Raw genomic sequence first — 25260 nt, 5'->3', positions numbered from 1 at the left:
GAAAATTAACAAAATTAAACTCATCAAAAAATGGAGAAACAAATCTGCCAAAGAAAATCCTATTATTTTCAGGGCTGACATTTAGAGTTAATAAATACTGTATAAAATTAACTAGATTGATAGTACAGTCTTGAGGGCAAATTGTGGAACTTCCAAAATTTTAAGAAAAAAAAAAAAAAGAAAACCTATGTCATATGTGGAATGTTTAGAAAAAAATGCACATCACACATGATAATAATTTTAAAGTCAGTCAGCTACTTAAAAGAAAACGCAGACAATAAAACAAAATGTATCCATTTGCTCTGAATGTGAGATTCTGAAAAACCCTGAATATATAGGAATAAGAAAAGACATACTGAAAACAAAAAAAGAAAAAGAAAGCAGAAATAATTTTAGTGACACTTTAAAAGGCAGGAGAGAATGAACAATTTATTGTTACAAAGATATCTCCTATAATCACAACCTGACATTTATAAATATCTTGCACACAGTAATATAACAGAAACATTTTTATGTATTGGAAATGGATTTAAATCTACCATTTGTTGTTTCCTCTTTGTCCTGTCTGCTCTTACCTCTTTTTTACTTTCCTTTTCATTAACTAAATTTCATTTTTATTTTTTAATTTTTTAAATATTTTAGTCATTATATTGGGAGTAATTCCAAATGGGTTATGAGGAAACTTATTTATTGAATTTGATGAGTTTTCTGAAAACTCTTAATGAAAATACATTTGCCAATAAAAATAAAACATCAGCAGAGATATCATATACTAAGCAAAGAGTTAGAGTGATACCAAGCGACATTCAACATTAAAAAGATACAATATAAAGGAACACAATCTGTTGAGTATTAAAAACCATCTCAATATGAACTCTTTGCAATCGTCACATAACTAATTAGCTCGAATCCAAAGTAAGTTTGGCTGATGGAAGTAAGGAATCAGTATGAGGTAAAAAATAAGTTCCTCAGCGCAAGAGAACTGAATAGTGTTTTGGACCGTTTTCCTGGCTGGTATAAGCAGTATTTAAAAAATCTTCTTTGGCAAGGGAGATAAATAAATACAAATAAAATGCTACACTTTTAAATGAGCAGACTGTCTCAGGAATGACAAAGGTATCAGTAAAGTAGCAAGGTGATAATTTAAAACATTATTTGTTGACTGGGTGCAGTGACTCGCACCTGTAATGCCAGTACTTTGGGAGCCTGAGGCAGATGGATCACCTGCGGTCAGGAGTTCGAGACCAGCCTGGCCAACACGGCGAAACCCCGTCTCTACTAAAACAAACAAACAAAATAGAAAAAATTAGCTGGGCGTGGTGGCAGAAGTCTGTAATCCCATCTACTTGGGTGGCTGAGGCATGAGAATTGCTTGAACGTGGGAGGCAGAGGTTGCAGTGAGCCGAGATTGTGCCATTGCACTCCAGCCTGGGTGACAGAGCAAGCTTGGCTACATCTCAAAAAAGAAGAAAAAAAAATTGGTGTGGGCTCAAAAAGCATTCAAATGGGTTTATTTAAAGGTTTCACAATAGCAAGGAATTTACGGTTATAAAATTAAAGGAGAATACTTATTCCCAGGAGAATTTCTTTAAAACCAAGCATATTGCTAAATAGTAACATCATACCTGGTAAACAATCAAAGGCAACAAAACAAGTTTAAATGCTGTAATAGTCTGCCTAAGGAGTCCCAGAGATTGTATAATAACCAAGATGCAAACTAGTTTTGTTGTAACAAGCCTAGTTTCAATTCTATCAAACATGTCCTTGGTTAGATAACCAGTTTCACTGAATGTTTTGAAAGCTCACCTGCCAGCCAGTTAAGTCCCTCATACAGAACAGTGCCTTGTATAGCACAAGTGGCTTGAATATACCATGTTCTGTTGCACAGAGACTGAATTTGTCTGTCATTTCACCGATGGCCATAGCATTCGGCAAATTTTGTTTGTTTGCAAAAAGCAACAGCACAGTATCTCCCAGCTCATCTCTGTGAAGCATTTTCTGTAGCTCTTCTGCTCCCTCCTGAATTCTTTCATAATCATTGCTATCTGCCAAAAATAAGAACCTGGGTATTCTGGAAGTAATGCCTCCAGGGAGGCCTAATTTTATCTTGACCTTCTCATACTGTGAAACAAATGCTCTTGCATTCTACTCTTTTCACGTTAAAAACATTGGTAGGAATGATAGTGACCATCTCCCCTAACTTTACCTTATACAGAGATCACCTTGACAGCAGCATCCAATCCAACCATCAAAATTAACATCTGCTTCTTGCTGAAGACAGGAATACAGGGGATGGTGAGGCCCAGGGTGGTAGTGGCACCTGCGATGGGCAGACACAAAAGGGGCGTGGGGTGTCCCCAGACCCTCTCCTTTCATGCTCTCAGAAAACCGAACCAGAGGGAAGAGAAACAGCTCAGAAAGAAAGAGAGCAACAGGGGCGTCTCACTGGCCAACGTGCCCATGAAGCTGCTTGACAGGAATTAGTGGGGTGAGGTCCTGCCGGACGACTGGCGCTTCAGCCATGCCAAGTCACGCAGCAGCCCAGCCCCTCGGATGTCTGCATTTTATTTGTATTTTACTTTATGTCTGCTGCTTTTAGTAGATGTAGGTGTTTGTGGTGTTATTTTGGTGGTGGTTTGAGGTTTATAGTATACCTCACTAACTTACCACTCTACTCTCATGTAGTGCTGTCCTAGTTCATTCGCGGGGTAAGAAATTTAAAACAACATACTTCCATTTGACCCTGCATGGTCTTTGAGTTATTTTTATCATGCATTTTATTTCAATATATTATAAATAACAGGAAACATCATTATTCTTGTTTTAAACAGTTATCTATTAATGAGACTTAAATAGTCTTTATAGTCACCCATTTCTTTACTACTTCTAATGTTCATTTTTCTGTCATTACAGATTTCCATTTGGTATCATTTTCCTTCTACTTCGAGGTCTCTCTCTAACATTTCTTGTAGTGCGGATGCCTTCATTATAAATTCTCTTAGCTTTTGTATGTCTGAAATAGTCTTTTTCTTTTTTTCTCTTTATTTATGAAACATATTTCTGCTGGATAATCTTAGGCTGATGTGTTTATTTTTTAAATTTTAGATAAAGACTTTAAAGATATTGATCCACTCATTAAATATTCATTGTTTAATGACAAATTTGATGTCCTAATTTTTGTTTCTATTTCTATAATGAATCTTTTCTTCCGGCTCCTTTAAAGGCTATCTTTAATCATTGGTTTTAAGCAATTTGATTATGATGTGTCATGGTGTCATTTTCTTTATTTGTGTGTGTACGTATGTTTGGGCTACCATGAACTTCTTGTATCTTGAATTTATGTTTTTCATTAAGCCAGTGTTTTTTCACAGATTTTTTTTTCCATCACCTCACCCCACCCTGTCATTTTCTGACTGTATTTACATACATTTGGCTGAATTGAATTGTCCCACAGTTCACTGATATTCTGTTCGTTTTTTAAAATCTTTTTTCTTTCTGTATTTCCTTTTGAATAGTTTCTATTGTTATGTCTTGAAATTTACTGTGCTTTTCTTCTGCAAAATGCTGTTAACTCTACTCACTGTATTTTTCTGTTAGGCATTGCAGATTGTTATCTGTTTTAGACTTGAGATGTTTTAGTTTTACCTCTTTCATGTCTGCACTTTACATGTCCAATCTGTCCTTTAGCTTCTCGAACATATTGAATACAATTGTAAAAACTATTCTTTCACTCTTTATTGACTCCATCCCCTTTTTTCTGAATCATTTTTAATTGATTTTTTTTTCTCATTATGGCTTACATTTCCTTGCTTCTTTATATTAAGCTTCATAATTTCTATTAATAATTCACATTAAGCTTCATAATTTCTATTCTTTATATTAAGCTTCATAATTTCTATTACATGCATCATGAATTTTATCTTATTTGGGCCAGGATATTTTTTGATTCCTTTGTTCTACAAGGCATTTAAGTTAATTGGAAAGCGTTCACTCTTTGGGATCTCTTGTCTTAATGCTTTCCTAAGAAGAATGAGCATAGCCTTTTGTCAGGGTTAATGTTTTCCACTACTGAAGCATATTCTTCTGAGTATACTATCTGATATTCTGTGAAGTATGAGGTTTTCTTCTCTAGATATTGGAAACTGGCACTACTGCTGGTCCTTTATAAGTCCGGGACACTGTCGCCTTTAATGATTTAAGGTGGTTGGTTTCCTCACACACATGTACTGATCAGCCTTCAATTGAACACTTGTGAGATAAATGATCTGCAGTTCTCTCTCTTTGCTTTTCTTTCCTCTCCCATGCTTTTCTTTTCAAACTCTAGGTGTTTTGACTTCCCTGAGTTTTCGGATTCATTTTCTAAACTCAGGGAGACTGCCAGGCTCTCCCTGGGTCCTTGCTCTGCCCTAAGTTCCAGAAACGTGTAGGCTAGAGCAATCACAGAACTCACCTCATTTGTTTTCTGTCTCGCTCACATAACTGCCATTGTTGCTTGAGGGGTAATGTCGAGATCCATTGCTTTATATTTTTTGTTTCTTATTTTGTTGTTTTAGTCATGAGGGTAAATCTTGTTTCTTTTACTCCATCTTGGCCCAAAGCAGAAATCTCATTATAATTTATTTGTATATGTATGTTTCTCCCAGTACACTGTAATCTCATTTTATTCGTCTTTGTCTAATACAGAATCTCACCTAATATTGAACTTGATAAGCATTTGTGAAACCGGACCTCTTTTGTTCATCAAAAAGGAATAGTAAATACATTTCAAGTTATATGGCAACTTGAAAGGTAGTAGAGACTTCTGTTGGAAAGGAAGCTCAAGTTGTTTTGAATCTAATGGGAAAAGATCTATATTAGAATAGTAATGTCTAAAAGATATGGCTTATAAACCATTGCTTTAGAGACTAGCACTTATATTTGAAAATTTGTCAAAATAATAAATACTATAATGCCTTAGAATAGGTGATAAATACTACACAATAACAAAGAGTTGACCATTCTGGGTGAGTTGCTAGCAAAAGTTATGAACATTACATTAATAATTCAAAGATTAGTCACATTGGGTAACACAGTATTAACCTAAACCAAACACATAAACAGGAACACCTCTAACAATTGGCATTTTACTATTGTCAGAATTTAAAAAATTCTAAAATTTCAACCAAATTTAAAAAGCATTTTGAAGAATTTAGATAATTTATCACTCTTTTTTTTAGGAAAAGTGTTAATCTGCTCATTCCCAAGAGTTCGTTTGTGGCCCCATTGACCATCTCCATTCTGCTGTGCTCAGGAAGAAGGGAGGAATCTCCTCATTATACAAAGTCTATGTGAATAACTTCTCTATATCTTTCTTTAAGTTTGATATAGAGAAATACATAAATAAGGAACAGCAAGTGGTTATATGTTAGACATTTTCCTGAAGAATGTGCCCTTTAGTTCTAATCTAATCTTTCCCCAAATATAGAACTACATTTAGGTATATGCAGGATAATAAAGACATAATTTTACTTTTAAAGAAGAGTTCAAATGTATTACTGTTTAAATAACTTGATGGAGAGTTGCATAATATCTGCCCTCTTTTCATCTCTTCCCATAAATTTGCAACAGTCTACTCCTTACTATATGTATATCTAAGAAATATCCAGTCTTAGGAAAGATACTTAACATTTTTTTCTAAGATAACAGAGTAAGCTGTAGGGAAACCCCACAATCATAAGTAGGCAAAAGCCTGCAAATGTCTATTGACTTATGAAAGACAACGCCTTGGCAAGAAATGCCTTGTAATCATAGACCTTTAGCTGTTAGAGAAGATAGAGGAAACGAAGACATAATCAGTTTTAGGGTAGCCCCCTGAGCACACAAGCTTAATAAATATGAACCTTAGAAACAATGATCATTGCACAATTTGCCTGTGATCAGACTTGGGGGTGTATATGAATCCTAAACACTTGGTTTCTATGTGACAATAAAAACACAGAACTGCTCTGGAATCAATTAAACTAGAATTCACACTCTTTTGTGACAGGTAGTGTACTATTCAGTGCCAGTGGAGGCAGATGGAGCATAGTTTCTGCTCAAAAATATGCAATCTGTTAAAATCTTTTTATAGTATGAGAAAAAAAGCCTTTGCCTTGCTCTTAAAACTAATTTAAACCTTTTTAAAATGCATAAGGAAGGAAAAACAAAATAAGGGATATTTATTAATAAAGAAATTGGTGCAAATTGAATATAAGGAGAAGAAAGAAAAGGCAGCTAAAAGTGAATTTGAGTACACTAAGTTTATCCTATAAACTCCTGCTACAAAATTGCAAGAAGCAAGCCACAAATTGGACTGTGCTTATTCCAAAAGCCAAGACAAAGAGGGAAAACTGTCAGCTTTGTCGTTCACAATGCATATAAAATAAAAGAATTACTCAGAAGAACAACTACTTCCAGGGAGGACTTCCTGAAAGAGATTTTTCCTGGGAGTCCTCTTGAAAAAAACACAAGTTGGGAAATTCATGCTAGTCAGCAGGCTTATCCAATATCCCTTATGGGTGTTCCTGAATCTGCTCTCCTGTCAGGAATCAGGGAAGTGCAGTTTAAAAACCTCTGCATGCACCACCTGCCCTCAAGTGGTCCTGAGAGAACAATCTCTTACTTGGTTTTATGGGGGCAGTTAATCTCAAAGAAATGGCTGAGAGAAACTGCACCAGATTCATATTTTAAAGATAGAGTAAATGGTTCTTCAATAATTTATGTTTCTCACAAATATTGTGCCCAGTATATTATAGTCACATAACATTTTTTCAAAGAATAAACAAGTGCTCTGAACTACCTCTTCCTCTGCTGCTATCCCATTATAGCCATTATAAAAAGGGGCAATAAAATCAAATAAAATATAAAGTAAGAAATTAAACTATAAAATTAATCAAAGAGCATAATTATTACAAAGAAAATGCAGTAAAAGGTAAAAAGAAAGGTAAATAGTAAAGTAGAAGACAAAAAGTAAATTGAATAAAATAATATAGAATAAATATAACAAGATAAAGTAAAAAGAATACAAACTTTCTGAGGAGAAATTTAAAGAAGAGGTATAAAATGAAAGAAGTGAAAAATAAAAAAATAAAAAGTTTTTATTAGAAAGTAAAATAATATTTAACAAATGAACAACAAATAGCATTCTTCACAGCAATGAGATAAAATAACTTTACAATCTTTACAATCTTAAACTACAAAGTGAGACTTGTTCTTTAAAAATATGAAAGAATATAGGAAATAAAAAAGGAAAAGCAAGGGATAAGAGTTTCTGGAACGTGCTGATAATGAAGAGTCACAAGGCAGAACCATAAGTAACCTTTTTTCTCTGGTCACTAAGTTAGTCTCCTGAGTGCCTTGTAGACTACACAGTCCTTTGAAAACAGGTAATGCTTCAATCAAAAAGCGAGGCACTTTCTTACTTCAGTCACTACCAAGTCATTTCTTGCCATTCTTCAATAAGCTCTGGTTAATAGTCAACTGTAATTTTTGCATTCTAAATTTTTTAGAAAAGGAAAAATGATAATTAGTACCTGTTATCTTGAAATATCTCTTCAATATAAGGATCAATTTTTTTTTCTATGTTTTGTCTTCACAACTCTGATATTCTTGAGTTGTTGACAAAGTCATCATTGAGTTTTTTGGAGCCACTCAGATAATAGTTGAATTTTTATCTGAATGTATTTTACAATCCGATGAATTTTTTTATTTGTTACTTTTACTTTCAAATTTTTTACTCTTTTTGCTTTTATGTTTATTCTTTAATTTTTTGTGAAGAGGCATGATTAGATGAAACATTTAATCTGAAATGTTAAAACTATATAAAAGACCACAGAAATGTTCACTGATTTGGGACATATAGAAGTAGATATTCATTTTCTAATAGGAAATTTAAACAAGTTCTCTGGACTACTGAAACCATCCATTTACACTGGCACTAATATATACATAATTTTAAGAAAAACATTGATACATTTCATGAATAGTAGATGTGATGATTTCAGGTATTCTACTTGTTAATACTAACAAACAATTTTGTATGTATTAACTCTATTGTGATACAAATACATAATAAGGAAGTTAACTAAACTGTTTACATATGTATAAGAGTAAAGCCAAACTATCAAATAGGCTTTTTATAAAATTTGTGTTGCCATTAGAAGACATGCTGGGAATTTTATGACCTCTTCCTCAGGGACCATGTTTATCTTTGTTAGCCATCATACCTTTAACAATTATGCTTATTGAGTGATCTATGTGCATGTTCTTGCCCCTGTTCAAACAAACAGGCTAGAGCTTGTGGCAACATGATGACCTTACAAGTACAAAATACACACTCCTCAGGCATATTTGAGACATTAACTGTGATAAGAAGAAAACCCAGCCTTGTGTAATCTGTCAACAAACTAATAAATTACTTTGGTCAAGGGAGGAAGAACTTCCTCCCATGACCATCTGCACAGGGGAATAGGTTAGTAATTAGAATTCCAACAAAACTGAGGGTTTGGACAAGATAAGCAAAGGCTTAATATGGAAAGTTAAGGGCCAACCCTTTTAGGAACCTATTAGCACACACTTAACATTTTTTTTGGCATTCTATCTATAAATATTAAGAGATTAGCAAGAAATATGATCAGGCAACAGGAATGCCCACTTACAGCCCTACTCTGAATTCAAAGTGCAAAGTATAAAGTCACATTTCTACTGTCATTAAAGGGAGTTTTACTTTGAAAACAGAACCAGACTTGGGTACTTTCTTGATTATTGACTCAAACCCAAATTTACCTACCTGTCTTGCAAAAGATTAGCTATTTAATACCTTTAGTATATATTTTGGCTAAGGAACTGGAGTCAGGAGGCCTGGATTCATATCTCAGTTCTTACACTTAAGAGCTATTTGACTTTAGTAGTGCCTCTTTCATAAAGAGCATCCCACATACCCCACCACAGCAACCTGTTGGACAAGCTGACCAAAAAAGAAGGCAAACAGCCCTGGACTTGGTAGAGAATAAGATGAGACTTTCCACTTACCTGCTCCTTTGAAATTTTGCGTTAGGCTTCTTCTAAAAGTCAACATTGAAGTTTAGACTATGAGCTGATAGAATAAGGACTGAGAATCCCAGAGATACCATTCTTTGTCATGTGATATGCCACAGTGCTATGTTCTTGGTTGACTTTTATGCTCCTTTATGTATGTAGGGTGCAAATGATACACCAAACTGCAGAGCCTTCTTAAATAAGACCAGAATCATTGACAATATCCTCTGACCTACCACAACAAATGCTGTAAAGTACATATATGTTTATACTGAATGACTTTTGGGAGTATGTCTAAAAACTTGGAACTGAACCTAAGTTTACTAATGAGCCATAATATGAGATTCATCAATTGTCAGCATAAAAAATATTTCTGGGTAATGGGGAGGCTAATCATTGCATAGAATTGCTTTTCATACACAAACATATATTTAATTTTATCCTTTGAGACATTTTTTATAATCAAAAATAAAACAGATATAGCAAGAAAATAAAAATGATATGCTCTGTGAGTTATAAAGTAAACATATCCACGTTGTAAAAATTATAATGAGGAAAGATTGCATATATACATATCTAACTATGAGTGAATCCATCCCATTCCATTAATTTTCCTTAGTGAATGAAGATTAAAATGAATATTCAAAATAATGAAGAAAAAGCTTTGGATAAAAATATCTGAAGACATCCTTCATTGCAGAAAATTGAAGATCTAGGATAAGGCAGACTTCAAGAAGAATAATGTTTATCATTTAATTTAGATAAAGAAAAATTCCATCTTTGCAAAAGTATTCATCTTTTATTACAAATTGCCAAGGTCAAATTCAGTTCAATGTGCCTTTCACATTTTAAGGCCAGTCATATTTTAAAATGTCTCTTTGAACAATAGATTTTCTTCCCTAATTTTGTATATCTTTTTAAGATTTGTCTTTCTTCAGGAAACTCTGCCAAATGTGTTGAGAATATGAACCTAAATTACAAGGCTTTCTATATGTATTTAGAAATACAATTTTTTTCTGATTTCCCTGCAACTTCAATTACACAGTATTTCCAATTCTTTTTCATGTCATTTACAAACTTATTCTCATTTTTGTTCCTGAGCCCAACACAAGCCAAGCATGAACTTTATCAACAACCTTGGTCTACCTGCCATTCTCGTCTTCCCCTCTCACCCAAAACCCATTCCTTATCCTTGCTCCAGCTTTCTATCTGTTGGTCTTATGATGACTGCTAGATTTGAATACTGTTTTCTGAGCCTCTCTCAATTTGTCACTTTTCTGATTCAGGTTTCTGCAGTGATCTACTGGACTCCAAAATTTCTCCTGCTAGTTTTCCTTCTCTCCCTGTCTATGGAGAACCTATAGGACAGAAATTCTGCTTTGGTGTTGGTGCAATCTAGTTTCCAGGTCTAGGCCTCTGGCATTGCTCCGGGAGTGGATCACTAAGCATCAACCAATGGCAAAGAGAATCTACTTTGTTCAGCATTGCTGGAAAGGGAATTTGTCCTACCTCAAAATTATTAGCCCAAATAACTCCTAAATATTTATCATTGTTAGGGGCTATAATAGTTTCCTCTACTCATTAATTGTGAATTATAGCACCTACCTATTTTGGCATCAATCATGAGTGAACTTGCCATGTGATGCATTTCTAAGGCAACCAGTTTATTCAGGTAAGTTTTTCAGTGGATATATTACTTTAGATTTGTAACTATTCTATTCTATTCTATTCTATTCTATTCTATTCTATTCTATTCTATTCTATTCTATTCTATTCTGTTCCATTCTATTCTACATTCTCTATTACAAATGTACCGTTCATGTTATTCAATATACACATTCCTCTTTATTTTAAGCACTGTGCTAAACTTTTTGTATATGATTTTGGTATTATTCCTAATTCACTGTTGAGGTAACTGAAGCTCAATGGAGTTAAGCAAATTTCCTAAATTATCAAGATATTAGTGAACAGAATTTGACTGAAAGCCATATCTCTCCAACTCCAAAGTCTGTTCTCTCTCAACATACAGCGTGCTACATGAAAATTCAACATATTGGGCTGGGCACGGTGGCTCATGCCTATAATCCTAGCACTTTGGGAGGCCGAGTCAGGTGGATCACCTGAGGTCAGGAGTTTGAGACCAGCCTGGCCATTGTGGCGAAACCCCGTCTCTACTAAAAATACAAAAATTAGCCAGACATGTTGGCATGCGCCTGGAATCCCAGCTACTCGGGAGGCTGAGGCAGGAGAATCACTTGAACCCAGAGGGCAGAGGTTGCAGTGAGCTGAGATCACACCATTGCACACCAGCCTGGGCAACAAGAGCAAAACTCCATTTCAAAAAAAAAAATTCAACATACTATAACATGTACTATAGTTGAAGTTAGCTGCAAAGTGCAAGAGAAGGATTGAGGAGAGAGGGATTAAATTTCTTTTTTTTAAACAAATTTTTGCTAAGTACCCTCTGAGTGCAAGTACTCAATTATGCTCAGGAAATAGACTGTTGACCAATAAAAAACAGTGCCTGCCTCCCTGGAAGAGCGTATTTCCATCAGTCCCTCTCAAATATCCCTCAGTGTTTCCTCAGTTTCTCTTATCCCACAAATATTCTGGAAACTAATGCTCCTTTTTCTAAGGACGCAATTGCTCCTTAACAGCATCTGTGCTTCTACCCATCCTTTCAGCAAATTTCTTTTATATCTTTCCAGGTTTGCAGTAAATGGACAAGGCAATAAAGCTGAAAATTTGTCACCTAAATTTATCACTTTTAGCCATCTTTTCCTCTAGTCTGAGGCAGGTCTAGTGTCTAAGATCTACATATTTAAAAGCTTTTTTGCTGCTGTTGTTTTTGTCTTTTGTTTTTTTCCTAAAACCATCTGTAGTGAGCCAATTGCTATTTCCTAAAAGCATTTAAACTCAGGAAAACTCAGGACTTGACAAAACCCCCAAATATCTTTTAAAAGATCCTTAACCCATTCCAAACCCTCAATGAGGAACATGCATTTTAAATCCCCAGGCCAACCCTGGATATCCTTGAATTTCCAAATAATAACTAAATTTAGTAGTGATCTAGGTATGTGGTCACATGCAAAATATTGGTTTGTGACGCTGTCATCCAATCTTTTATTGATTTATTATCCTGCTCATTGCTGGACCATTCTTGTTTTAGGGGCTCTGACTCAAAACCATAATTAAATCTGTATCATTCCTGTGTCTGACCTCAGAGAACTCTTCTTCTCAATGAACATTTAAAATTTGGGATCAAACCACAGGCAACTTGAATCCTATGTTTAATCTTTCACTGTTTATTCTAACTCTCAGAAAGACAACACACAAATAATGAGGCTTTAGTATATGTTGCAAACCTTATTTGCATAAGAATAATTTAACAAAATAACACTTTGTTACACATGCAATACTTTAAATGGTATTTTTTTAAGATTATGAAACAACCACACTGAAATAAGCTAAGATACATGCTTCTACATTTTCTTGTAATTCATTTTTCTCCTTAACAGCTGAGGTCAAATTCCAAGCATTACTTTTATATATTTTTCTCTCTTAAATAGAGATTTAAATCACTGTTTGACTTTATTTGTTCTTCATTAAATGTTCTTCTTAACAAAAGCACCTTGCCTCACAAGCACACAAATTTAATCATTTTAACTTACAACATAAATTAATATCTAGGACATGTCAACGGAAAATCTTAGTTATTTCCGAAAGCTGCAGGTGCTATGAAATACAGCCAACTGGAATTCATCTTCCAGAGAACACTGAGTATTACAAAACCTTGCAAGGATTATTTCCAAAAAATGTTTAGAAACTAGAAGATGACAAAGTTTACCAAGTACTTTAAATATCATTTAAGTTGACCAAGTTTAAATATCGTGAACTTATTTTAAACCCTAAACAACATAAATTTTTCCAAAAACATTTGTACTCATCTATATTATTCCTGGTAATTATCCTGCCAGGAAGAAAATTTGGAATAAAAATATTTGAAATCTGGAATTAATCAGGCAGCTTACCCATCTAAATTCTGACCATCAAGATAAAGATTTTCAGGCAAAGCTATTCATTCTAATTGGTCAAATTCCAACCAGTTCAAACTATCAAATAAGATGTTATCTTTCTCTTATCCTTACAGAAAACATTAAGTGTATATATTTTATCTCAATTCCAATATTGTCTTCACATGTACTCAATGCCTAATTGAAGATAAATGTTAATAAAACTACGTGGAATGTTAAAAACCCCAATATGTGTTCTTCTTTGCCAATCATGAGAAGTTGCTACACTGTTTATAATTACTCTATGTTTGAAACACAAACATTTGGACATAGTTTCTTTGCCAAATAGGGCTTGCCTGTAAAGATTATATACTGGGATAACTTTATTTGGAAAAGATACAATGATAAGGGCCCGTACTATTTTAGTACTTACTAATCTGTTCTTGGTTTTTATTCAACTATGAAAAGTTTACCTAAAAGACAGGAAAAAGTAACAGATTTTTTAAATTATAGACTACAGATAAATCTAAATTTGAATTTAAAAGTTAATAATGTAACAATGGTAATAAATGTTTAAGGACATTTTAACTTAAAATCATTTAAGGGCAAACCAAACAGAATAATGAACTTATTCTATAGTGTATTAAATTATCTTTATATATAGTTCTAAATGTTTTAATATATACTATACCAACAAATTTAAAATCATAGCTGATGAACAATCAGGAGACAGAAGTCACACTAGTTATTTTATTTATTTTTGCCTGTTTTAACTTTATTTGGAAATAATTTCAGACTTACACAAAGTTGCAAATATAGTATGAAGAGTTCCCCAAAACCCTTTTCTCAACTTGTTAACAAATGTTGACACAATGCATAACCATAGTATAATTATCAAAATTTAAAAATTAACATTGATATAATAATATTGATTCATCTGCATCTTATTCACCTTTATCAATTGTCTCACTAATTTATTTACACTGGCCTAATATCTAATCCGGCACTCATCATTGCATTAAGTTTACATTGCTCATTAGTCAGCTTGAGTATGTGTCATACATATTTGGCAAGAGGAACACAGAAATTTGTTGCACCCTTCTCAGTGCCTCATATCAGATATAGGATGACATGTCTCATTACTGGTGATATTACATTTGATAACTGTTAAAATGAGGTTTGCCAAGTTTCTGTCCCATAATATTAGTATTTTCACTTTTAATTAATAAGTATCTTATGGGCAGATACTTTGAAACATTGCAAATATCCTGTCTCTCATAACACCTTCCCCAACTAATTTTGGTGCACATTGATAATTCTTGACTACAATGATTACAGTGTGTGTCTGCAAACCAAACAAAAAAGGTGATTTTTTTTGAGATGGGGTCTTGCTCTGTTGCCCAGGCTGGAGTGCAGTGGCATGATCTTAGCTCACTGCAACCTCCACCTCCTGGGTTCAAGCAATTCTCTGCCTCAGCCTCCTGAGTAGCTGGGATTACAGGCACCTGCCCCAGCACGCCCAGCTAATTTTTGTATTTTTAGTAGAGACAGGGTTTCACCATCTTGGCCAGACTGGCCTTGAACTCTTGACCTTGTGATTCACCCGCCTCGGCCTCCCAAAGTGCTGGGATTACAGGCGTGAGCCACCACGCCCAGCCAAAAAGGTGATTTTAATTTCAGTTATTATTTTTGTATTTATATACTGAAATGCTACTATTGAAAATAGTTATTTTTTCCCTCTACTATATATTTATCTATTCATTATTTATACCCCCAGTGCAATCTAATGGATATTTACTTTGGTCTATGGGCTATAAAACATTACTATCAGCAAGGCACAGTGGCTCACAGGTAACATAGAAGAACTCTGTCTTTAAAAACAAAAATGAAAACATTACTAGCACCATTATTTTGTGGCTAAAAATGTTCCAGATCTGGCCACTGGTTGCTTTTTGAAGTTGATTCCCAAGCGCCTTTGACATGGCATCATCATTTTAAAGTACTTTCTTTGTTTCTGGAACTATATGATTCATGTTTCAGGCTCATTCTGTGCTTTCTCCTCTTACCTCAGACCTAGAATCATCTATTTCCATTTATTGGAAAATGGTATTTATAAATGAATATCTCAGCATTAGATTTGCACACTGTTTTTTAGGGACAATTCTTTTAAGAATAATCTAAGCCCGAAAATAAATATATGTAAGCACATACATGCATACACAGTTAGACCCATAGCCAACTGTATATATTTAAATTAAAAAAAAACAAAAAAGAAAAACCACCATGACTACATATTGGTCTTTTTGGTTCCAGTACAATTCCACAAGGGTCATCCTGGCTTTGCCTCCTTCCTTATTTTAATGCCTGCCCCATCCAGCAAGAAATCAGCTTTCATTATCCAGAATATATTTACCGGTTTGAATCAAGTATAGAAATCTGATGTCCTTTAACACTCCCTTTATCTCTTCCAATCATAATTGTCTTAAATATTTTTTATACATTTTAAATCATGTCAGTGGTATAATTTTTGTTTCAACCATGAAACATAATTTAATACAAGAGAATAAGGGAACGTATTTGCACATATTTTTGCTCTTTCCATAGTTTTCTTCCCCCTTGGTATTCAAAGATTCCATTTTTTACATTTTCTTTTGGTTGAAATAACTTCCTCTAGCTATTCTTTTTGGTCTGCTGGTTACACATGGTCAGTTTCTCTATATCTGAGACTGCCTTGATTTTTCCTTAGTTCCTGAATAATATTTTTCCTGAATGTAGGATTTGTGGTTAAATGCTCTTTTCTGTCAGCACTTGAAAAATGTCGAGCCACATGCTTTCTGGCTTCCAAGATTTTTGATGAGAAGTCCACTGTCATTTAAGTTGATTCCTTTTAGGTAAGGTATCTTTTCTCTCTCATGGTTTTTCAAGGTTTTTTTCGTTGTCTTTAGTTTTCAGAAGTATGACTATGATGTTCCTTGGTGTGGATTTCAATCTATTCTGTTTGGTATTCACTCAGCTTTTTGAAAATGTATGTTTATGTCTTTTGGCAAATTGGGAAAGTTTTCTGCCATTATTGTTTTGAGCAGTTTTTCAGTCATTCCCTGTTCCTCCTCTCCTTATGGAAATCTGACGACACAAATGTTAGAGCTTTTGTTATAATGCCACAGATCTCTGAGGGTCTGTTCAAGTTTTTTTTTCAGTCTACTTGTTTCCCTGTTTTTCAAATTAGGTTTCTATTATTCTATCTTCAAGTTCAATAATTATTTTTGTCCCATCCATTCTAATGTTGATCCCTTTTTTTATTATTTTATTTTTTATTTATAAAATTTTCATTTTATTTTTCTTTACATCTTTCATTTTTTGCTTTAGTATTATTTCATGTGTGTTTGTAATTGCTCATTAAAATTTTTTTGATGGTTGCTTTAATATCTTTTTCAGATAATTCCAAACCCTCTGTTACCTTGATGTTGTCATCTGTCACTTGTCTTTTCTTATTCTATTTGAGATCTTCCTGTTTCTTCATAAGAAGGGTAGTTTCTATTGAATCATATATTTTGATTAATATTGTATGGATTTCTGGATCTTATTTAACCTTCTATTTTAGCTGTCTTCTTTTGATACCACTCCAGCAGTAGAAAAAGGAATGCTGCCTCTTTACTAGGTTAAAAGTTTAGGTTCCCCAGTCTGACTTTAATGACACACAAGTTTGTGGGGAGCTCCTTGTTACTCATGGATGTGGTGACAATTCCGGCTCTCAACCAAGCAATCACTGATACCTCTCAGGCTTGCTGGAACAGAAACTCTTTGTTACTTCTTCCTGTGTGGCTTCCACTGACACCACAGAGAGGGTGGCCTCATTACTGCTGGGTGGTGGTGAAAGTCTTGATTCACCTCAAGACTTACTCTAACACTCCAGCAAGTAGAGGACAGGGCAGCTTATTATTGCCAGATAGGAAGGGCAGTCCACCCTTTCAGGAATATTTTAAAATTTATGTTATATAGGTTTGCCTATTTCTCATTTACTTTATCCTAAATTTTTACTCTTCTTTCTTGCCAATATAAGTGAAGTTTTCCTTACCATTATAACACCAAATTCATTATTTTTGTGTGTATGAAAGCTATTAATTGGCTCCTGAGTTTCTTTGACATGGCATCATCATTTGTAAGTACTTTCTTATTTTTTGGAACTATATGATTCCAAAAATTTAATTTAATAAACTAATTTTATATTCAACTATCTTATTGGAGACTATGAGCATCCTTGCCTTGTTTCTTATCTTAGTGGAAATAGGTCTTGTTTCCCCATTAAGTAATAAACTTTAGAACTAAATATAGGCATCATATCACACCAAGAAAAGTTTTCTATTATCTTGAGTCTTTTTAAAAAATCAGGAATGAGTGGAATTTGGGGAGACTTTTTTGGCATCTATGAAGTTTTTTTTGGTATGTTATTATTATGTGAGATATAATAGACTTACTTGAACCAACCTTGAATTCCTATAATATATTCAACTTGGTAATAGTGTATGATTCTCTTAATGTGACTTTGAATTCTGTTTGCTAATATAATATTTAGTATTTTGCATCAATATTAATAAGATATATTGATCTTCAATATTTCTTTCTTGTAATATCTTTGTCAGATTTGGGTGCCAATGATATATTTGGTCTACAAAAATAATTAGAGAAGTTTTCATTCATCTTCACATCTCTGGGAGAGTTTACAGCACACTGAACTAGCCAGAGACAAGTAAACTAGAGTCATTAAAATTACAACAATTAGGTTGACCTAAGTCCCAGTAGTGAAATTGGGCCAAGAAGAATATTATAGAAACCCGACCAGAATCAGCAGTATTCCAGGAAGACAGGAAAATCTCGAGCTTATCTGGCTAAAACATTGAAAAAAGCATTAAGTACTTGTTTGAAGTAAGGATTTCTTAATGATGTAGATTATCAATATTGTGGCAGCTCATATCTCCTTGGTTGATCATCCTATATTTATATTAACCAGTTTACACTGAAAAACATGATTTGATTAGATGAGACTCTGAAAAAGGTGAGAACAGCTTTTCCTTTTCTATCCGAGAACTTTTAGTATTTGCATACAAAGTTAGGGTCATATCTTCTGAACAGATAATAGGTAAAAACTCTCAGATTTCTGCTTTAATTTATAATATTGGACAAAATAACAAAGGTATAAGCAAAGACTGCAACCAAACACGTAATGCCTTTCTTGATATCCATTCGCTTCATGGGTCACATCAAACACACTGACAGTGGGATTTACTAACTTTACTAAACATCATTTTCATCATGTATAAAATGGAAAAACTACCAATCTACTTTATTTATTTAGAGACCTAGTCATGCTCTGTCGCCCAGGTTGGAATGCAGTGGCATGATCTCGGCACACTGCAACCTCCGCATCCCGGTTCAAGTGATTCTTTCATCCCAGCCTCCTGAGTAGCTGGGATTACAGGCATGCGTCACCATGCCTGGTTAATTTTTTTTTTTTTTTTTTTTGTATTTTTAGTAGAGATGGGGCTTTGCCATGTTGGCCAGGCTGGTCTTGAACTCCTGGTCTCAAGTGATCCACCCAACTCAGCCTCCCAAAGTGCTGGGATTACAGTCATGAACCACTGCACCTGGCCCTATCTACTTTAAACATGAAACCTGAGATAATTTGTGTGAAAGCAGTTAAAAATATTTAGCTTACGGCAGGTTCTCACTATGCTATTGTCTAACATTCTTAAATAATCAAAGTCATTTAACATTCTTAAATAATCAGTCATCAGTTTTAGGTGAGGGTGCTGGAGGTGGGTAGTGATTACAATGGAAAAGCTCTGTATTAAGTGGTTTCCAGCCACTTGTCCCTTCTGAGATCTCTGAATGCTATAAGCCAAGTTAATATCTTCCCCTCCTCTAAGCTCAAAGCAGGAAATTGGAGTTTTCTTTGGCGAATCTGGCCTAGGAAAAGTGACTCACAAATACCAACATGTGTGGGGTTTGCAATAAAATATTTACATCCGCATTTGATTATTTTACTATGTAGACATGAAAACCACCTGTTGAAATGTTTTGCCCTACTCCAAACAAATGCCCCAATGTAACATTTTAGCACTTCATTCTTTTTTTTTTTTTTTTTTGAGATGGAGTCTCGCTCTGTTGCCCAGGCCAGAAGTGCAGTGGCACTATCTCGGCTCACTGCAAGCTCTGCATCCCGGGTTCACGCCATTCTGCCTCAGCCTCCCAAGTAGCTGGGACTGCAGGGGCCCGCCACTGCGCCCGGCTAATTTTTTGTATTTTTAGTAGAGACGGGGTTTCACCATGTTAGCCAGGATGGTCTCGATCTCCTGACCTCGTGATCCGCTCGCCTCGGCCTCCCAAAGTGCTAGGATTACAGGCATGAGCCACCGCGCCTGGCCTAGCACTTCATTCTTAAAAGTGATTGGATGCACAAGGGTTGATAGACATGCACGAGCATGAAAGACATACCAATACCAACGAATAAAAAAAAGTAAAAATTGGAGAAAACGGAAGAAATTCTGGAAAGAAAAGAAAATTGTACACAATACCAGCTACTATTAAAATTATTGGGGAAATAAGGAAAATTTAAGTTGCATTGAAAAACTAGGATGTAATTTTAAAATCAGAGAACAACAAAAGCCTTATGATTTTCTATTGAAAAATAACTAAAATGGTTAGAAGTTGTCAAAGAATTATAGTAGAAACTAGGTATTATGATAAATATTAAAGAGGAAATAAAAATATTTAAAAATTACCAATACAAGGCATACAAAATCTTCAATATAGAGCATGCAAAATCTAACTACAAGAAGATTCAGAAATAGAAAAAGAAAAAAATAGAAAATTATTAAAGAAGTAATCAAGGAAAACTTCCAAAACTGAGAGCATAAACTTTCAAATAGAAAGGGCTCACTAAATGCTCAGAAAAGTAATAGAAGACAAAACCACACCAAGGCAAATTATAGAACCAGAAGTAGAAAGAACAGATCCCAAAGACTCCCTAACAGGAGAAAAACGTTTACATACAAAGGAGGAGATTGATTATGATGTTAGAGTTCTCAATAACAACACTAGATGGCAAGCAAAAAGGAAACAACATCATCAACATTCTGAGGAAAAGCTATCTCCAGTCTCAGCTTCAGCACTCCATCAAGCTATTAATTAATCATAAGTATAGATCAAGTTCAGACATGTCAGCTTAACAAAGATCATCTCACTGGCACTCTTTTAAAGGAGGCTGAAAGAAGACGTACTCCCAAGAGAAGCATACCAAGGAAGAAGCCACGGTTTTCAGGAAATAGAAGATCCAATATAACAGAGCGACAATGATTTATGGTAAATGAAAGCTTCAAGATGAAGCTGTGCAGCAATGCTCAGAGAAAAATCAGTTTAGGTGAGATTAGACAGGAGAACCCACAAAAAATTTCTCAAAAAAAAATGCACTAAATAAATTGCCCATTATAGAATTAAGTTTTTCATCAGCAGTGAGGAGTTTGTTGATAAATTAGCACTAGGAACAGGGAAAATCAAGCAGAATAAAAACAATTGTTAACTTTAGAGGAAACAAAAGAGTGATGTAAAAGCCAGAGAATCATGTTGGAAGACTCAAATTTAAATAACATAGCTATAGTTTTTAAAATATAAAGATTAAATATTGATCAAACTAAAGTTGTTACATAAGAATATTGAGGCTGCTTTGTCTATGAAGTAGCCATTCTTTTATTCCTTTACTTTCTTAATAAACTGGCTTTCAGAAAAAAAAAAAGAAAAAGAATATTGACAGAATTTGTATTAGGTTATTTACCAGGGGAGAAATAAGGTAAAAGTGAACTAAATGTGTATTTTCTATAATAAGAATTCATTAGCTATTGTGTAAAATGAAAACTCAAAATATAGTCATTTTAACATACTATTTAGATATATAGAGGTGAATCCTAGACTTAACAGCTAAATTCACAGATAACAGATTTTAGAGTGGCCAAAATCAGGGCATGCAGGAGCTGGACAAAGAACTGCTAGAGTTTAAGATGTATCAAATTATTTAAACATTAAAATTGGGCAAACATTAATTCACTAAGAATAAAATTTCAATTTAAAAATATCGTACAAGAGGAAAATACACATAATTTTGCAGAAGATGAGAACATAAAGAAAACTGTTTAGATACAAAAGGGCAAAAGACTAATAAGCATCTGAAAAATTATAAACTCTGTTAATGATTAATATATGCGTATTAATACAACAAAAATAGTTTGTGTTTGTTGACCTGATACAAATTTCTTTCTTCAAGTTTTAAAATTATTTACTCATGTTTCTGCTGCTAGTCTAATTTTTGCAATCAAGGAGCTGCCTCTTCATCAAACCCATGGTCTAGTTACTATGGCATTTCCCATATGTTTGAATAGCCATTGTAGAGTTTTGACATCTAGCTTTACTTGTGCCCTTTGGAGATTTGCAACCTGAAACATAAGTTTACATCTCGTGGTGTAGTTGTGAAGAAGTGAGATGAGATGAATGATATGAAGACATATGTGCATGTCTTGTTTGTAGAGCTCTAAATGCATAATTTTGATTTTAGTGGTTGCTGGGTAGAATGACAAGAGAACTGAATCAGTGAATAAAGTTCTCTTCTTTCTTTTTTAAAAAGACTAAATTTTCTATACGGAGACACTCATGAATTCATTTACATATAATTAAATATGCTTTTTATAAAAATAATAAACTGTACATATGAAACAAATGCTTAATTACACTCTATCTACATACTTGTTTTTATCCGATGACTACTCTACCCCACTCTCCTCTGCTTACTTCCTATTTGGTTCTTGTTCTCTCTCCCATCCTCTTCCACTAATATCCATCACCCAGCACCAAAACAGAAAATCTATTTAGTAGATATTATTCTCTGTTTTCCTCTAGGCATATATAATAATAGATAAGCATATATATATATATATATATATACACACACACACACACTATGTATATAATATACATATTAAAAATGTGTGTGTATGTATATATATATATATGCACACATCTCCTTATCCATATATATATACATACACATATATTGGGAAGTTTTATTGATTTACAAAAGCAATAATTACTATATAATTTTTCTCTATTTTATTTTCTCACTTATTATAAACTCATGGAAATACCCTAATATAGTGACAGCATAATAATTCATGATACAATAGGACTATTTTTACACAGCCATTTTCTATTGATGACCATTCATTTATTTGCTGTTTTGTCTCTATGAATGAGACTTTGTAAAACAATAAGCTTTTATAACAAATATTATTAATCTCTTAATTTAATTAAATCAGCGAAATTAAATTAGATTCTTGGTTTAATTGTAACAAATTATAATCACTTTATTATATATCACTGGCTAAGGTATTTTTTTCTCCGTTAGCTTATAAAAATAGAGATTCCTTCCTCTGTGGTTAGAGAAGATGCTCTTCTCTAGTTCTGTAGCTATAGAATAAGGATTTCAAAAAGTTTGACATATAACCTGTACAGCAAATATGGTTAACAATGCTCCTGATAAAACTAATGTTACTCCTAGCTTCCCCTTCTCTCCTCCTGTCCTCTCCCTTCCTCTCCTCCTTTCTCTTTTCCTGTCTTCTCCTCTCCTTTATTTCCCTCCATTCTCCTTTATTTTCTCCTTTTTCGCTTTTCCTTCTCTGGATATTGTTTCAGATACATTATCTTCATACTCTTCACACAATCTTCACCTAAGCTTGCCCCTTCAGCTAAAATAAAAGATAATTTTCAACTTCCTCCTTAAAAAGTAAGTTTCAGAGATTAAAATTTGTTTCAAACAGGTTCCACATGACACATACTGAACTCATTCCCAGATGTATAAATGGCTGAACAACTACACCTGAATAAAGACTTACATGAGGGCTAAATCCTTCTCAAATTAAATGTGCATTACATGTACCTTCTTTTGGCAGACAAAAACCCATCCTTTATTTGCTGATTCAAAATGAGGCTGTGGAATGCTGAAGTTGAAAGAAGCTAGAAGTTGTCTTTTAGAGTTGTATTAATAATAGCTAGTTAGTCCACACTACAGAAGGCTCCCATAGTGGTGGTAGGTGTGAATGCAGAAAAGCTATGGCAAGAGAAATAATGGAGATGGAAAAAAAGGCTGGCTTGAGGGGAGTAGGGAGAAAAAACAGTATGAGAAGAGAAAGGTGGAAAAGGAAGTCTAGAATGTAATAAACTCAAGGAAACACAGATCAAAAAGGTAGAGCTAAAATTTAATCAGAAAAATTAAAGGAAGAAGAACAGATTGTGGATAGTGATCTAGGTTCAACTGAGGAAACTCTTGCCAGAGTCTATGAGCCAGAGTAGTTGGAGCAGCCTTGTTTTCCAAGGTGGGGAATAATCAAGTGCAGAGTTTTAACTTTTATTTTGGAGCTGTGCCTGAAACCCAGACTGAAAAAGTTTGCTTACTTACATGATCAGAAGCTGAAAACAATGTAATTTAATTTAGGCAGCCCATGTGTGAATCTAGTTAAAAACCAATACATTTGGATTAATTATGTATTTTCCAGGTCTGTATCAAATGCAGTCCATTCAGAAAGCAGAGATAACATCTTCGTACTGCATACATCAAGGGAACAAGAAAATCTATTTTGTATCCTTGGCATTTGATAGAAAATGACTTGAATGATTCCTTTTAGGATGCTGTTTTGTTGAGAGTTACAATGTAATTGAAAAAGAAGCCTCCTACTTTGTTTCTTTCATGAGGCAGCATGGATGTGAGCAGTGGCCCAGGCAAGAATGTTTCCGCTGGACACTAGCTTTTGCTTTTTTTAAAAATGCTGATTTTTATTACTTTCTAAAAATGAGCTATGCCATGTAAAAAGGCAAGTTTAAAGCAAAAATTGGAATTTTAAAGTTTCTCATTGGAGACATTGGTCAATAGCTGACTAAGAATGGCAATTTATGGCCCGAGGTGTATTTAACAAAACTGTTTTCTGTGTGGGTAACTACTGATGCAGGCATTTGGCTAATAATGGGCACTTGAAGGATCTGTGCTTGAGTCAATACGATTTCTTAATGTGTTCTCTTAATGGACCATATACTTTCTATTTTGAAGGTTATCAAAGCTGCATTATTTATTTAGTTACATATTGGATTTAGAAAGTAGGCTCTCAAAGCCTATGCTGTGCATGGCGTTTATTGAGTACCTAGTCTTCTGAACTCTTAAATATAATGTGCTCACAGCTTGGTCCTTCCTTTCTAATAGCATGATTATATACTGTTTTTAATATACTTATTATTTTTCTATTTGATAATATAATTCTTTAATAGCCATATGGGAATCTCCATGAAGCTAGTTAAACATGGAAAAACACTTAAAGAGAGCAATGTGGGTGAGCTTTTTCTCCCTTGAGCCACAAGAGGTTGTAAACTTCTTTTCTTTCTGTTAAAACTCATTTCCCTTCCTGGTTCCCACTTTGTCTAACATTTTATTGTAATGTTCCTGGAATCTATTTTGTAGATTTTTGAGGGACTATAACTGTGCATTGCAGTTTCCATTAATATTGTTTTCTGGTAATGGACTCTGTGCCTTCAAAAGAACAATAATACTTAATCTTTTGTATTATAATTATGGATCCTTCTGTATGTAGTAGATGAACACAGAAGTAAAAGGAAATAAAAGATCAAAACTTCAGTCTTAGGACTAAATAATGTTTAGATTTTTTTGTTTTGCAGAACTGTCCTTTGAGCCAGAAACTGTCAGAAGAATAGATTTTTCAGCTTTCTTCTAGGATATTATTTCTGGGAAACTTCTCCAACAGCTTCCATCTTCCTCCCAATTCCTGCCATTGACCATCTGAATCCCACAGACTTTCTGCCTTTTTAGGGTTTTTTGGTTCTTTATATTTCCTCTCTTTCCCCTGCCTTCTGCCTTCCTGACATCAATCAAACTATTAGCAAATACTTTGTCCACTTTGCAAAGCTGCAAACAGAACACAAGACAGTAAAAATTCAATAAGTGCTATAAAGGGTAATAGAGTCTAATTAGGGAGATAAAAACATCGCAAATGAATCCATTAAGTAGAACTAATTACCACCATTACCTATAATAACAGCTAACATTCAGAACCATTGCTTTATACTAAGGGCTTTATACACATCATCT

The 25260-nt window shown here is 34.1% G+C and overlaps 1 long non-coding RNA gene and 1 pseudogene across 2 annotated transcripts in view; both read right to left on the bottom strand.

Moving 5' to 3' along the window:
• The window catches only part of LOC100609517 (uncharacterized), a 203524-nt gene that overhangs the window by 28681 nt on the left and 149583 nt on the right, over positions 1-25260 (bottom strand). The gene's annotated exons all lie outside the window — the stretch shown is intronic.
• Positions 1268-2874, bottom strand: LOC107967935 (ADP-ribosylation factor 4-like; annotated as a pseudogene).

The sequence above is a fragment of the Pan troglodytes genome, chromosome 14 (genome assembly GCF_028858775.2).
Source record: "Pan troglodytes isolate AG18354 chromosome 14, NHGRI_mPanTro3-v2.0_pri, whole genome shotgun sequence".
NCBI classification, from domain to species: domain Eukaryota; kingdom Metazoa; phylum Chordata; class Mammalia; order Primates; family Hominidae; genus Pan; species Pan troglodytes.
This window is presented reverse-complemented; position numbering and strand designations above follow the sequence as displayed.